The sequence below is a fragment of the Saccopteryx leptura genome, chromosome 2, assembly GCF_036850995.1.
Source record: "Saccopteryx leptura isolate mSacLep1 chromosome 2, mSacLep1_pri_phased_curated, whole genome shotgun sequence".
NCBI classification, from domain to species: Eukaryota; Metazoa; Chordata; class Mammalia; order Chiroptera; family Emballonuridae; genus Saccopteryx; species Saccopteryx leptura.
In genome coordinates, this window is record NC_089504.1 from 55766032 (window position 1) to 55779882 (window position 13851).

The following is a 13851-nucleotide window of genomic DNA, read 5'->3' on the forward strand; positions in this document are numbered from 1 at the left end:
AGGTTTCCAGTCTGGGTTTTTCTGGGCTACTTCTGTTGTAATAAAGAGCTGAGTTACTGACAGCCCTGCCCCTGCTCATCTGCTCTTTATCAACACAATATCGTTTCCTGTGTTCATCACTGATGGGAAAATGATTCAGCTGACATTAGGGCACTTGAGCAACCCAGAGTTATGTTGTATTAATCTCCTAGGTCATATACTCTAAGTTTATTCACATTTTATATGATTTGCAGTTACTTTCCTAAAGACCCATTTTATTTTCTCATTGAGTTCCTGTTAATCTGCTTGTCTCGGATATTTCTGAAGACTTTGCTCTTTTTGCTGCTCTTCCAGGCTGGGGAATTGACAAATGACAAAGTCTGGGCAGTGGGCAGGAGAGAGGCCTTAAGATGTACTCTATAAATCGTCCAAATGTGATGTGTTATACATTCTCGGCATGAACTGAACATGAAAAAAAAGAGTACTGCAAATAGAATTGATTCCTTTGGGCTTAAATTGGATTGGCAGCGACACAGATTCTGCTGTGGGTTGAAGTCATTTTCTACTTTGGCATTCATCAGTCCGGGGGGAATGGAGGAGTCATGATTTAGCAGTGAGATTTTGGGAGCAGGCCAGCATCTACATCTGTTCTAAACTGTAAGTGGACTGGAAAAATGCTTTGAAAAAAAAAGCCAGAAGAGGGAGGTGAAGAACAAGAACCCTCACAAAGGCCACGAAAAATGACTCAATCAATTATAAGGAGATTGGATTTAGAGAAAAGTTTTATACAATAAAATGTATATTGGGATAGTGAGCGAGAGGGTGGCCTAAGATGTACTTAATATATTCGTCAAAATGTGACGTACTATGTACATCCTCAGTATGAACTTTCTTCGTCTTCACTGGTTAAGTAAAATTTCTCTCTCTTTTCTTATGATACAAGAATCGTAATACACAATACAGGAAAATCTTATTAGTCAGGACTGAAGCATCACTTACTTACTGTACTTGGGATGAATCTTCATGGTTGAAATGCAATACTTGATAACAACTTCTAAACATTCAATGCACTTTTAATAAATTCCATAATGGATCTCTTTCTACAAATGTGAATACACTATCTTATAGGAATAATTTGTTTTATTTTTAAAAATATCTTTACTTTTATTTTTGTTAATTTATTTATTGATTTTAGAGAAAGAAGGAGAGAGAGAGAGAGATAGATATTGATTTGTTGTTCCACTTATTTATGCTTATTTATTATGTTCCACTTATCAATCATTGGTTGATTCTTGCATGTGTCCTCATTGGAGATTGAACCTGTACTCTTGGCATATCAAGATGATGCCCTAACCAACTGAGCTATCTGGCCAGAGCAGAATAATTTATTTTTACTTTTTTATTGTTTTTTTTTTTTTGTTTTTTTTTTTACAGAGACAGAGAGTGAGTCAGAGAGAGAGATAGACAAGGACAGACAGACAGGAATGGAGAGAGATGAGAAGCATCAATCATTAGTTTTTCATTGCGCATTGCAACACCTTAGTTGTTCATTGATTGCTTTCTCATATGTGCCTTGACCGTGGCCTTCAGCAGACCAAGTAACCCCTTGCTGGAGCCAGCAGCATTGGGTTCAAGCTGGTGGGCTTTTGCTCAAACCAGATGAGCCCGTGCTCAAGCTGGCGACCTTGGGGTCTCGAACCTGGGTCCTCTGCATCCCAGTCCGACGCTCTATCCACTGCGCCACTGCCTGGTCAGGTTTTTATTGTATTTTATTTGCATTAGGAGGTACTCTATCAATTGAATGTCATGTAGATCACGGTTGAGAGAAAGCATGGCTGATTTACCCGAAAGAGTTTGGAAACATACTGGTCTAGGTTCAAATTCCAACTCCATCATTTTCTGGCTGTGTGACTTCAGGCAACTTGCTCCTGAAGCCTCTGCTTTTTCACCTGTAATGGGGATCATAACATCTAATTCATAGGGTGATTATAAAGATTAATTGAGTCCCTGGGCACATGGAAAGCACAGGATAAATGTGAGTGTGCTTGGTTACTCTCCACTCTCTGTGAGTTCCCTTTCCTTCCATCCTACTGCCTGGAAGGCACAGCTGCATGGCCAGGGAAGGTTTTTATTTTGTCTGATTGGAGTCCATGAAACACACTTGGCTTGTCTGAACTTGAAATTACTCTTCCTAACTAGTTAGAAGTGGCTAGAAAAACTGAGAGAGAAAGCAGGCTGCATGACATGTGCACACAGTGAGGGAAATGTGAGTCTGCTTGGAACAATCACAAGTGGATTTTGCAAAGGAGCTAGGGCGAGATCAAGTGGGCTATTTAGCCAGATGTCAGATTCTTTTTGGAAAGGCTTTCTGAAATGGCAGTCAAATTTAAGAAAGTAACAAACAGAAGATTCAAAATAATAGAAACCATAGAAATAATTTCTACATAAAATTATGAAGGTTAGTTTTTAGCTTTTCAGAAAAGCACATTTGATTTTCTAATCAATTCCTGGGATGTATAAAGAAAATAAAATAGCTCTGAGGTACCAGGGCCATATTCAACCTCTTTGAGTCATGGTTTCCTTCTGTTAAATGAGAGGATCAAAATGAAATAGATTATTTCTAAAGTCCCTTTTACTTTAAAATTCTAAGATTTTTTGTGCTTTGTTTAAATTGATATTAAAATTATTTTTTATGTTTTTTATAATAACAACAATGAACAATGATTTACTTTGGGCCATTTACTTCCTATAACTATCCTAGGGAGCAGGTGCTGTATTTAGTCTCATTTTATCGATGAGGAAACCAAAACTGAGAGAATTTAAGTAATTTTTCCAACATCATCTAATTAGTGAATGGTGAAGCTCAGATGGAACTTTCTGATTCCATCTCATGTTTTTACCCCAAATCTAAAGTGCTTCCCAGGACATAGTAAACACTCTGATTACTGACACCATCTCATGTTTTTACCCCAAATCTAAAGTGCTTCCCAGGACATAGTAAACAACTCTGATTACTGACAATGGGATAAGAAGCTTTATTGGCAACAGGGAAAACTCAATCTCGGTGAGAAACATTCTCTTAAGTAAATGGAATACTGAATAATTATACATATCAGAACTGGGAAATTTGCCAGTGCTTTGGACTGTGAATCCAAGAGTAGACAAGTGTTTTTTGTTTTTGTTTTTATTGATACCTTGGCTCCTGCTTGCCATGTATACTGGGAATTAAATATTTTTTTTATTGAATGAAATATTTATTGTATAATTTCACTATAAATCATCATAAAGGTTTTGGAGGCTAGAAGCAACTTTATAGCTCATTAAATCTATCTATCCTGTCCCCCACTATTTTATAGAAGAAGGAACTGAAATTCAAGGAGGAGAAAGAGAGACATGACTAGCACCCAGGGCCCCTGATTCACAAGCCAGATCTCTTTCCGCTTTGCTATTACATGGAACGCTTTGCTTTCTGACAGTGCATGTACAGGGCTCAAAGCCCATCTCCAGGTCTCCAGTTTAAGGCCTCTACTTTGTTGCCCATTATCTGCCCTTGAACAGGCTGAGGGCATTGCAGGAAATGCCAGCTGGCATGGCACAACAGTGTCTTGAAAGAGGACTCCTTTTGCCTGACTCTGGAGAACTTGCTTGCCTTTTTTTCAGCTGTGTCTGCACCAATATGGCTTGATTTACAAGAGCCAAGAGGATGTTTCACCATCTGCCTGTTAGTGGGGAATTGCCCTTTCTGCTCCTCTAACAGGGTTTTAGACAGCTTGGTGGCTCAGGGCCAGCCCACTGAGGAACTCCTCCTTGGATTGCAAGTTGCTGAAGGAAAAGAAACAACTGAGCTCCAGAGCCAAGGGTGACGAATGGCGTGTACACATCTGCAGTAGCAAGTGTGATCTGAAAGCAAGTGCAATATTGTTGCAAATTTTCTCTTCAAAAACTTCATTATGCAGCAAACTTTCTCCTAAATACATATCCTTATCATATTTGGACAGTCAACTAAGAAAGGCCTGGCTTCAAATAAATAAATAAATAAATAAATAAATAAATAAATAAAGCAAGCAAAAGTACTAAATGTTTATTATAGAAAATTTAGAACGTACAGAAAAATGCAGAGAAGAAAATAAATGTTATTGATTAGATTGCCATTCTGGAGGAATCACCAGGAAGTTTTGTTATATAGTCTTTTTTTTTTTATAATTGATTTTAGCGAGAGAGGAAGAGAGACTGAACATCAATCTGTTCCTATATGTGCCCTGACCAGGGATCAAACCAGCAACCTCTGTGCTTCGGGACAATGCTCTAACCAACCAAGCTGTCTGGCCAGGATTTGTTATATATTCTTTACAGCTTATAAAACATATGTATATTGATTCTACATGTGTATTTTTTTCTTAAACTACATTATAAACTTTTTTTTTGCATAGTATTAAACCTTATTTAATAGTATTTTAAGCACCTGCATAGTATTCCATTCTGTGCTATACCATTTTCTTGTTTATAGACCTATTGTGTTGTCAGGTATTTAAGTGCTCTTTAGCTTTTTGTTATTTTAAATAACGGGATGATAAACCTCCCTTTGCTTAACTCTGATTGTTTTTATACGCAAGTTCTTAAAAGTAAATTGTTGAGTCAAAGTCATGACTAGTGTCTAGTTGTTTTAATATCCACTGCCAAATTGCCTTTTAGTAATTTACATTTTCATAATGGAGTGTCAGAGAGCAAATTTCAGTGACCTTAGAGAACTCCCCAAGAAGAGTGTGGGACAGCTGTGTTGGGCTTGCTTGCAGGGTTACCAGCTGCAAGCACTTTGCCTGACTGGTGCATGAGTGTGTGGCAGCGCCACATGTGTATGGCCTATACAGTGGTACCTTGACATGCGAGTTTAATTCGTTTCATGGCTGAGCTTGTGACTCAATTTGCTGGTGTATCAAATCGAATTTCCCATCTTATTAATGGGAATGCAATTAATCCATTAAGGCCCCCAAAAACCACATGGATTTTTTGTTTTATATGCTTTTAAATAAGAAAATATACTTTATAAATAATGAATACATATATATATATTCACACACAAACACATAATAAGAGTGAATGTAAAGAAATAAACTGGTTTATGAAGTGTATTTACCTTCAAGGTCAGGCGAAGATGCTGGCAGAGGGGGAGGAGACTGGTGGAGGAGGTTTTCATTTCGTGCCCTATTGCTAAACATAACTTACTCTCTACTGCACGCTTAATGCTACATTTAATTGCAAAATTTAACTTAATTGCTATTTTTTTACTTTGCTTAATCATCATCATTTTCTTCACTGACTTTTGGCTTTTTCACCACACTTTCCTCACTTTGAGTTAGAGACCATTTCAACAAAAACCTTTACATGGAAATTGTTTCTTCCTCCTTTTCAGAACGTTCGGTAGGCTCTCTAGAGGAGGGTGGTGGAAGTTCGTGATTCAAATATCCACCTGTGACTTAAAGCAAAAAATCCTGCGAGTGACTGCCTGTCTCTCAAATTACTCGCGACTTAAAGTGCTCTTGTGTCAAGGTGCCATTGTATAAGGCTATGGGTGCTTGCACTAGAGAGATGGGGGATTGTGGATAGTGGGTTGCCTGCCACCCCTGTGAGGGGCCATTCTTGTTTCAGGAGAAGAGGTTTTCTCCTGCCTATGTGCTTGTCCACCATTGTGAGACTTTATTAAATATAATGGCCCAACTCTTTTCCGGTGCTGCAGTTTTTCTACCATTTGCCCAAATCCAATGTGAACCTGCCTGGCCTTGGCCACCAGTATTACATCTGGCGTAGTGGGCAGGATTTGGAGCAGATTGGTATGGAGCCACCGACACCTTTGAAGGGTAGAATGGAGGAGTGGCTGCTCCCAGTGGCTCTCCTGTTGGGGACCAGGGGCTGGGTATTTTTTGCAATCCTACAAGAGGAAACCAGGAACTCTGGGCGAGAGGCGGCCTGAGGTTGAGAGCTCCAGAATGAGCTGCAAACCCAGCAGCAGCAACAGCTTGAACTGGAGTGAGCGGTAAAGATGGCGGCTGAATGGGTTCGTGAGTTGCAGTTTGCCCTGGAGGTTAAACATTGGCAGTGGCAGTTGTTGGAGAAATAACTGTGGGTTCAATTTCAGGCTGAGAGCCGGCAGCCACAGGAGCTGAAGATGGAGCTGTGCTGGTGGAGTGGCTGTGAGTTGGCAGGAGCAGGCATTTCCAGCTCCTCTACTGAGGATGAGGGGGCTCAGGCTGAAGATGCCGTCTGCATACTCAGAGCTTGGCCAGAGGTCATCCAGAAGGTAAAAACCCAGCAGCAAAGAGTACCTACTGAGCCCCTGGTAGGGTTGCTGCAATTGTGGGCCATAGGGGTGGATGGCATCATGCTCTCTGGAGCAGAGGTGGAGAGGTTGGCCACTGTTGCCACACGCTCCTCCTTGGGGCAGCGTCTTCAGGGCTACCATGATGGCAGGGATGAGGGGGAAGGCCTGAGGCACTTTGTGATCCTAGTTGCCTGTAATGGACCTTTACCTTGGTGATTTGCACAGACATCTGGGCTGTATATTGTGGACTGCAACCAGACTCCCTTCTTGGATGGATATGCCGCCTTTGGACAGTATGAGAGACCCTGACGGGGTGTGAGGGGGTGGAGGTGGCACCTGTGGAGGCCCTCCTGCTCTGGGAAGCTGCTCTTACCCAGTTGTAGAGATGCACCAAGGACATTTTTGGTTTCAATGGACATGGCCTTGGACTGTATAGGCCCCCACCTAGGATGGGTGGCCTTGTTGGCACTGTGGGGTGGGAGTTGGAGGTGGGCCTCTAGTTAACTCCCTGGGCAGAGTGCTCAGGGAGACATTGTGAAGGGCACCTTTGTAATTGTCATTTTTGGAATGTATGTAATGTACCTGTTGTGAGGCGAGCAACCCTAAAGGGTGAAATGTGGGGCAGCTGTGTGGCCTCGGACACCAGCTTTACAGTAAGAAAATGAGCAAGAGAACAGAGAAGGAAGGACTGGAAATATGGGTGGTTTAAGGAAATGACTGAAGAAGAACAGGTGACATTGGAGAAAGGGAAGGTGGATGTTCACTAAGGAAGATACTTAAGAAGGTTTGCTCTCATGCCCTTGACAAACAACTTGATTGGTTAGAGCAGCCGTTCTCAACCTGTGGGTCGTGACCCCGGCGGGGGTTGAATGACCAAAACACAGGGGTATTTCCGATGGCTTTAGGCGACCCCTGTGTTCTGGTTGTTCGACCCCCACCGGGGTCGCGACCCACAGGTTGAGAACTGCTGGGTTAGAGCACTGGCCCAAAGAACAGAGGTTGCCAGTTCGGTCCCCAGTCAGGGCACATAAAGGAATGGCTTGATGTCCCTGTCTGTCTGTCTGTCTGCCTCTCTTTCCCCTCTTCTCTGACTTAAATCAGTAATTAAAATTTATAAAGAAGGTTTGCTCTGTGTCATGCAATGAGTTCCTTTTTTGCTGCCTCTGTAGAAAACCCAGAGTTAAGATCTATGCAACTAAGCTACTTTTTGGAGCAGGATTTGTCTTCCTATGAGACATGATAATGGGATGGACCTGGACATGAGAGGGTTCTCTTATTTCCAGGTTATACTAAGGATCTAGAGAAAGCTACTTCAACTGCAGCCATCAATCATAAAATATTGTTATTACAAAACAAGTTCATTTATTATGTGTCTGTCCATTCATGTAAATTTCCCCTGCTATTTTAAACAATTCAACAATGTGGGTTATTTCAATTTTCCCATATAAAATTCTCCCTCTGGAAAGCTTGGCATTTTTATCTTGAGACATTGAATGTCTGCTTTTAGGGGAGCCTCAAAGAAATATTGAATCAAATATGCAAAATTTTGCAAATTTCTACAATAAACTCAGCCATTGCTATTCTTTGCTAGATTAAAAATTAGATGAATCTGAAATATGTTAACATTGCGTTGTTAAATACTAAAAAGTTAAATCTTTAAATACACTATGCATAAAAAGTATGAATGTATTCTCCAAACCAAAACTTTAATAAGTATTTAAATAATAATATACATTTTCATAACTATACATTAAAGTGAAAGAAATATGAATCATTCTTAAATTGAACATGCAGAACAAAAGCTAAAGCAAAGCTTCTAAATGTATGTGGAACTTGGTTCCCTCTCTTAGTTTGTACAAAATTACTGGAATTGGGTACAGCTGAGATAGAATTAGATGAAGGGACTGAAGCTTTGTCTTCTGGCTGCTGCTTTTTGGGATATTGATGTTAAGCTGTTTATAAGAAACAAAAGGCTCAGAAAGGAACTTGGACTCTTCCCCTTTTCCTGCCCAACAGATTCAGAAAGAGATACCTGCTTCAGAAAAGAAACTTTAGGATGTTTGCTTAGTCTAATTTAAATCATGTATAAAAAATAGAGGGCTTCAAGCAGGAAGACTCCAAGCCTGTTAGTTAGATACCAGGTGTCCTATTGTTTCTGAGTTGTCCCGCAAGAATTTTCTGCCCCCTTTGTTTCCCTCTCCTTCAACCACCTGCTAATCACCCATTCTCACTTCTGCAGTCTAAGGCAGTGGTCCCCAACCTTTTTTGGGCCACGGACCGGTTTAATGTCAGAAAATATTTTCACGGACCGGCCTTTAGGGTGGGACGGATAAATGTATCACGTGACCAAGACAAGCGTCAAGAGTGAGTCTTAGATGGATATAACAGAGGGAATCTGGTCATTTAAAAAAAATAAAACATCATTCAGACTTAAATATAAATAAAACGAAAATAATGTAAGTTATTTATTCTTTCTCTGTGGACTGGTACCAATTGGCCCACGGACCGGTACCAGTCCACGGCCCGGGGGTTGGGGACCACTGGTCTAAGGCACCCATCCACCCCCTTTTCTCCTTTGTCCAAAAATGTCTTATATACCCAGTGTTGCCTCACTGTCTTTAAAATGTTCATGCCTATATGAATTTCCCATGTGCATGCATTAAAACTTTGCTTTTCTCCTGTTAATCTGTCTCTGTTAATTTGTTTATTAGCCCAGCCTGGAAGAGCTTAGAAGGTAGAATAAAAAGTATTAATACATTTATAGCCCCCCAAATTGCCTCCTGACCCCCGGGCTTGGTCTGATTTTTATTGCATGGACTGTCTCAAACACAAAAGACTCTCCTCAACTCTCACTCTTTGTCCATTTTGCCTCTAAAAACCATCACTCAATTATAATTATACTCTATTTCCAACTGGGTCAAGGCTGAACTAAGGCTCTTCTGGGTGCCAAAATGATAAGGGGCATCATTTAAAAGGCTGGAGTTTGACGAAAGTGCTGTGGCAACCAACCCCCAGCCCTGATCACTCACCCCCACACTGGCTGGATTATTCCTTCAAAGAAAAGGAAACCTAGAGCAGGAAACCCTGTACTTAATAACAAGTCCTGGCTCTCTCTGCCCAGTATGCATAGGGTGTCCTCTACTGGCAGAGCGGAGCATTTCCAGAGAGCAATGAAGAACGCAGATGGCTCTGGGTATACAACGACATCATCCTATAGCATACAAAAATCTTCCAGCCAGCAATTTGTTTATTATGAGCTTAATTTAAGTTAAAGGTAGAAAAAAATATACTTCTATTTACAATTTAAGATGCAAGTTGCTATGACAATCCAAAATAGTTTACAGTAATTTATTTTCTAAGTACTTCATATCCTTTTACACATGTTTATATATATATATATGAAATAAGGTTAATCATTTATAAAGCTTAATAATAAAAATTTTTCTTCAAAAGGAATTTCTTAATGTGCTATTAGTATAAAGCTCATAATAGCCAGATATATATATGGCAGGGATCCACGTCATTCAATAAAAATAAAAGCACATTTCTTTAAAAAGTGCTAAAGAAGAAGGTACACCAAAAAAGTGCATTATGTTTACAATTTAAAAGAACATAAACTATACTTTTAGGTACTATAGTCTTCAAATTTCTTTACTAACAATAGACACTGAGGCTTTTTTTTTTTAAAGGTCTAAGCATCTTTTTTTTTAAGTTTATTTTTATTTTTATTTTATTTATTCATTTTTAGAGAAGAGAGAGAGAGAGACAGAGAGACAGAGAGAGAGAGAAGGGGGAGGAGCTGGAAGCATCAACTCTCATATGTGCCTTGACCAGGCAAGCCCAGGGTTTCGAACCAGCAACCTCAGAATTTCCAGGTCGATGCTTTATCCACTGCACCACCCCAGGTCAGGCCTAGACACCAAGGCTTTTGATGTCCAGATGCTACTGCAGAAAAATGACTAAGGCAATTATGTGCAGTAAAGCTTATAAACAATGTAGAGAAAAGATAAAGATATCATTCCAGAATTAAGGTCCACAGCATAGCTGATTGATACCTGAAAGGCTTGGAGTGTCTTCATATAATTTAAAAATATAAATCTTTGTATATTATGCTACTGGAGTCAGGTCTTGAAAGGTACTTGATATGCAGAATCTTCATCTTTAAAGTGACTTTTTAAATTTTTTACACAGACAAATATCATTTCTGTGCTGTTTTATAAGCTAGATATATATAAAAGTTTATCTGTAAATAACATGTTTATTTATAACCAGCTGATCAGTTGTGAGAGCCTACTACTTCTCCTAAGCCCTAGATTAAAATAGACACATTCTAAAAATTGAGTGCTTAACATATAGATTTTGGAACTTTAAAAATGAATCATAAAAGTTCCTCATGTTTCATCATATGAATCCCTAAAATTCATCTACTTTTAATAAAATTTTTCTGTTTATTTAAACAGAATCTTGCTCCAATCTCCTTCAATTTCCTTCCATCATACTGTATAGAGGATCCACAAGTTTATGGTGCCTACACATTAAATCTTTAAGGAGTTCACAGTTTTAACTCTTAGTCCTAGAGAGTTACCTTCATTATACACAAAAATAGCTCAGGGCTGCTGCTGGGAAAGTGAAACAGTTCGTACTAACTAACTCCTTCCACCATTGCTCTGAACAGGCTGAATGCCTGTGTGCCTATTCCGAGGATCATTACCTCCAACAAACTAATCTATTCCTCCAGCTTCTTTCATTTTCTTTTCAAGTGCATCACATTCTGTTTGCAAATCTGCAGCATTCCCATCAAAGATGTGAACATTCTAAGGATCCATATCAATATGCTTTAAAAAATTATTATACACATAAGAATGGTGGCTTTCAGGATGATTGCTAGGAAATCCTACATATTCATCCATGTTAAATGTCTTCACATATTTAAAAGAAAGGTCTCCATTCATGTGAATTCTATTAGGTTTTTAATAAGATACTAATGTTGTGTGTTGGGACACTCAGTGGACCCACTGACTTGTCTGATGCTGGAGCAGCAGGAGCTCCCCGAAAGCTTTGTCAGGTGAGAGAAAAGTCACCTGTTTTATCTTGCATCACTAAATTCTCAACTATGATGTTTTCATTCTCCTCCCTTGGAAAGAGAGCTGTGAATGACACAGCACTAGCTTCTGAATGTGCAGTTACTTTACAGAATAACTTGGGTGATGCTACAATTTTAGATGCAATGACCTAAATTTAGTTCTATACAAAGAAATAGGTGCCTTTTTCTCTTTCTCCTTTCTCTCTTGTTCTTTCTCTCCTCTTTCCTCCCACCCTTCCTTCCTTCCTTCCTTCCCTCCTTCCTTCCTTCCTTCCTTCCTTCCTTCCTTCCTTCCTTCCTTCCTTCCTTCCTTCCTTCCTTCCTTCCTTCCTTCCTTCCTTCCTTCTCTCCCTCTCTCTCTCTCTCTTTATTCCTGATAGATAAAATAGCTACTTAGTCACCATCTTAAGAACAATGCAGGCCTGAAGGAGGAAGAAGGACTTGCTTAGTCAGTAACCCAGCTCAGACCTCACTTGCAGCTGGATGCTGATAAGGGACAATGAGTCAGGTGCAAACAATTTTGAGGAACTGTGGCGCCACTCTCAGCCACCAACTGAGTAAGCTATCTTGCACCTGCAGATGCAGCAACATCAGCCACTTTTGCCCAAGGCCCCTTAACTAATCTATATAAACTCTGCCATATCTGTCCTTCGGAGCTGACACCCTTTGCTGGTCTCAACCTACTTGCACCCAGGTATTTTATAATAAACTTTCCTTTGTGAGCACACCAGCCTTGTGTTTTCAGTTCTGCCCATGGCTTCTGCCTTTCACTTTCATTAAACTATTTTGGCAGTCCACTGCAGAACTCCTTTCATCCAATCCTCCTCCATGATATCACTGCCTCTGGTGGCTACTGGGATAAAAGAGACTGGTCCTGACACAACTGAGTTCTCCAGCTGCCCCAGAAATACCTCCAATTCTTTCTGCAGGCAACTGGACTTCTTGCCCTGCCCTCTCCTGTGTATGCCACTGGGTCCAGCCACTTGCAGCTTGCTTCTCTGGGAGCCCCCACCCAGGCACATAGCTCCACGAAGCAGGAGAAGACAGAGCATGAAAGGGAACAGGAGAGAAGGTTCTGTAGCATTTCAGACCTCGGGTACTGAATCAGGATAGAAAAATAACATTGTGTTGCTACACTTGAGCTCAAACTGGCAACAGGCTGGTGTCAGGTTAAGGAGCCCAAGTTATCTGGAAGTGGAATGCACACTCAAGGGAACCATCCACAAATGTCCCTGGTTCTAGTTCAGGACCTCTTAAAACCGTCGGCATGTGGATGGCAGGAGTGGTCAGGAGAAGTAGTTGGATTTAACTCTGGGACCTGGAAACTCTCCCATTAAATGAATGAATTCCATATTGGGAGCACAGAGCCCTCTTCCACAACCCAGTGGAACTGCCAACACTACCAAGAATCTGATGGTGACCACAGAGATGTGCTACTACTGCTTTGACATTCTCTACTGTCACCTCTATAGCTTCCACAGCCACAATTTGCTTGATTCACCAATGACCCCCAGCCACGCCTTGTGACATGGAAAACAAGGCAGGACAACTGGTTTCCTGGCTGCATTGGGACTTTCTCTGACATAAATCTTCATTCAGGACACAAGGCATACATGTTAACCAGGGAGTGCACTTAAAGACAGCAGATCTGCCTCGACCCCCACCCAACCCTCATCAGAGAGGAGCTGCCTAAACTTCCTGCTCTGTCTCCCTCCTTAACTAACTTTGAGGATGCCAGTGAACACCTGGACTGGGAGGTAGGGGTCCATGGGATTGACATTGAATTCAACAATGAAAAAGGCATCAAACATGCAGCTACATATTTATCTGAGGTTGCTAAGGAACGTGACTGGTATAAGATCTAGACAATAGACTCCTTACTCAGGAAAGGTGGTTTTAAGGCTCCGGTTACCAGAGAATTCAGAAAAACAATCAAACTTACCAGAAACCAAAGTGAGAAGGTGACAATCAGTTTTGCAGGATATTGCTTATGAATAGTGCTGTTTCCAGAAAAGCGCTCTTCATACCTGACCCTCTACAATAATTACTCCTGACACACCACTGCCTGACCAGTCCCATTCCGCTGTGGCCGCCAAAAGCTGTGACATCATTGGAGCAGATGCCTCCTCTTCCTGGTCGTTACTTCTACTACTGTGCCATTTTATGCTTCCCGTTTCCCATTGTCAAGTCTGCTGACTGGGGAGTGGGGGGCTGGGGCTGGTTTATATTGAGTGAAACAGAACTTGAGGAGCCCAAACCTTATCTCAGCCTTTCTTCATTATGTGGTTCCATTGGATTGGGGCTCCTCCATAGCTAGTGAGAATTTCTGTATGGGTTCAGAAGATCTTTGGCATGTACGTGGCCCTCTTTGTGTTGGCCACACAGTGGAATCTGGAATTGCTTCCTGAAGGCTTACCCCACGTGCACTCTTCTAGCCTCCCCAGATCAAGTAGGTGTATTGCCCCAGAAGTCT

General features: G+C 40.9%; 1 pseudogene; it reads left to right on the forward strand.

Annotated features, from left to right (window-relative positions):
- Nucleotides 1-12719: 12719 nt before the first annotated feature.
- Nucleotides 12720-13372, forward strand: LOC136393755 (AMMECR1-like protein pseudogene; annotated as a pseudogene).
- The last annotated feature ends 479 nt before the right edge of the window (nt 13373-13851 follow it).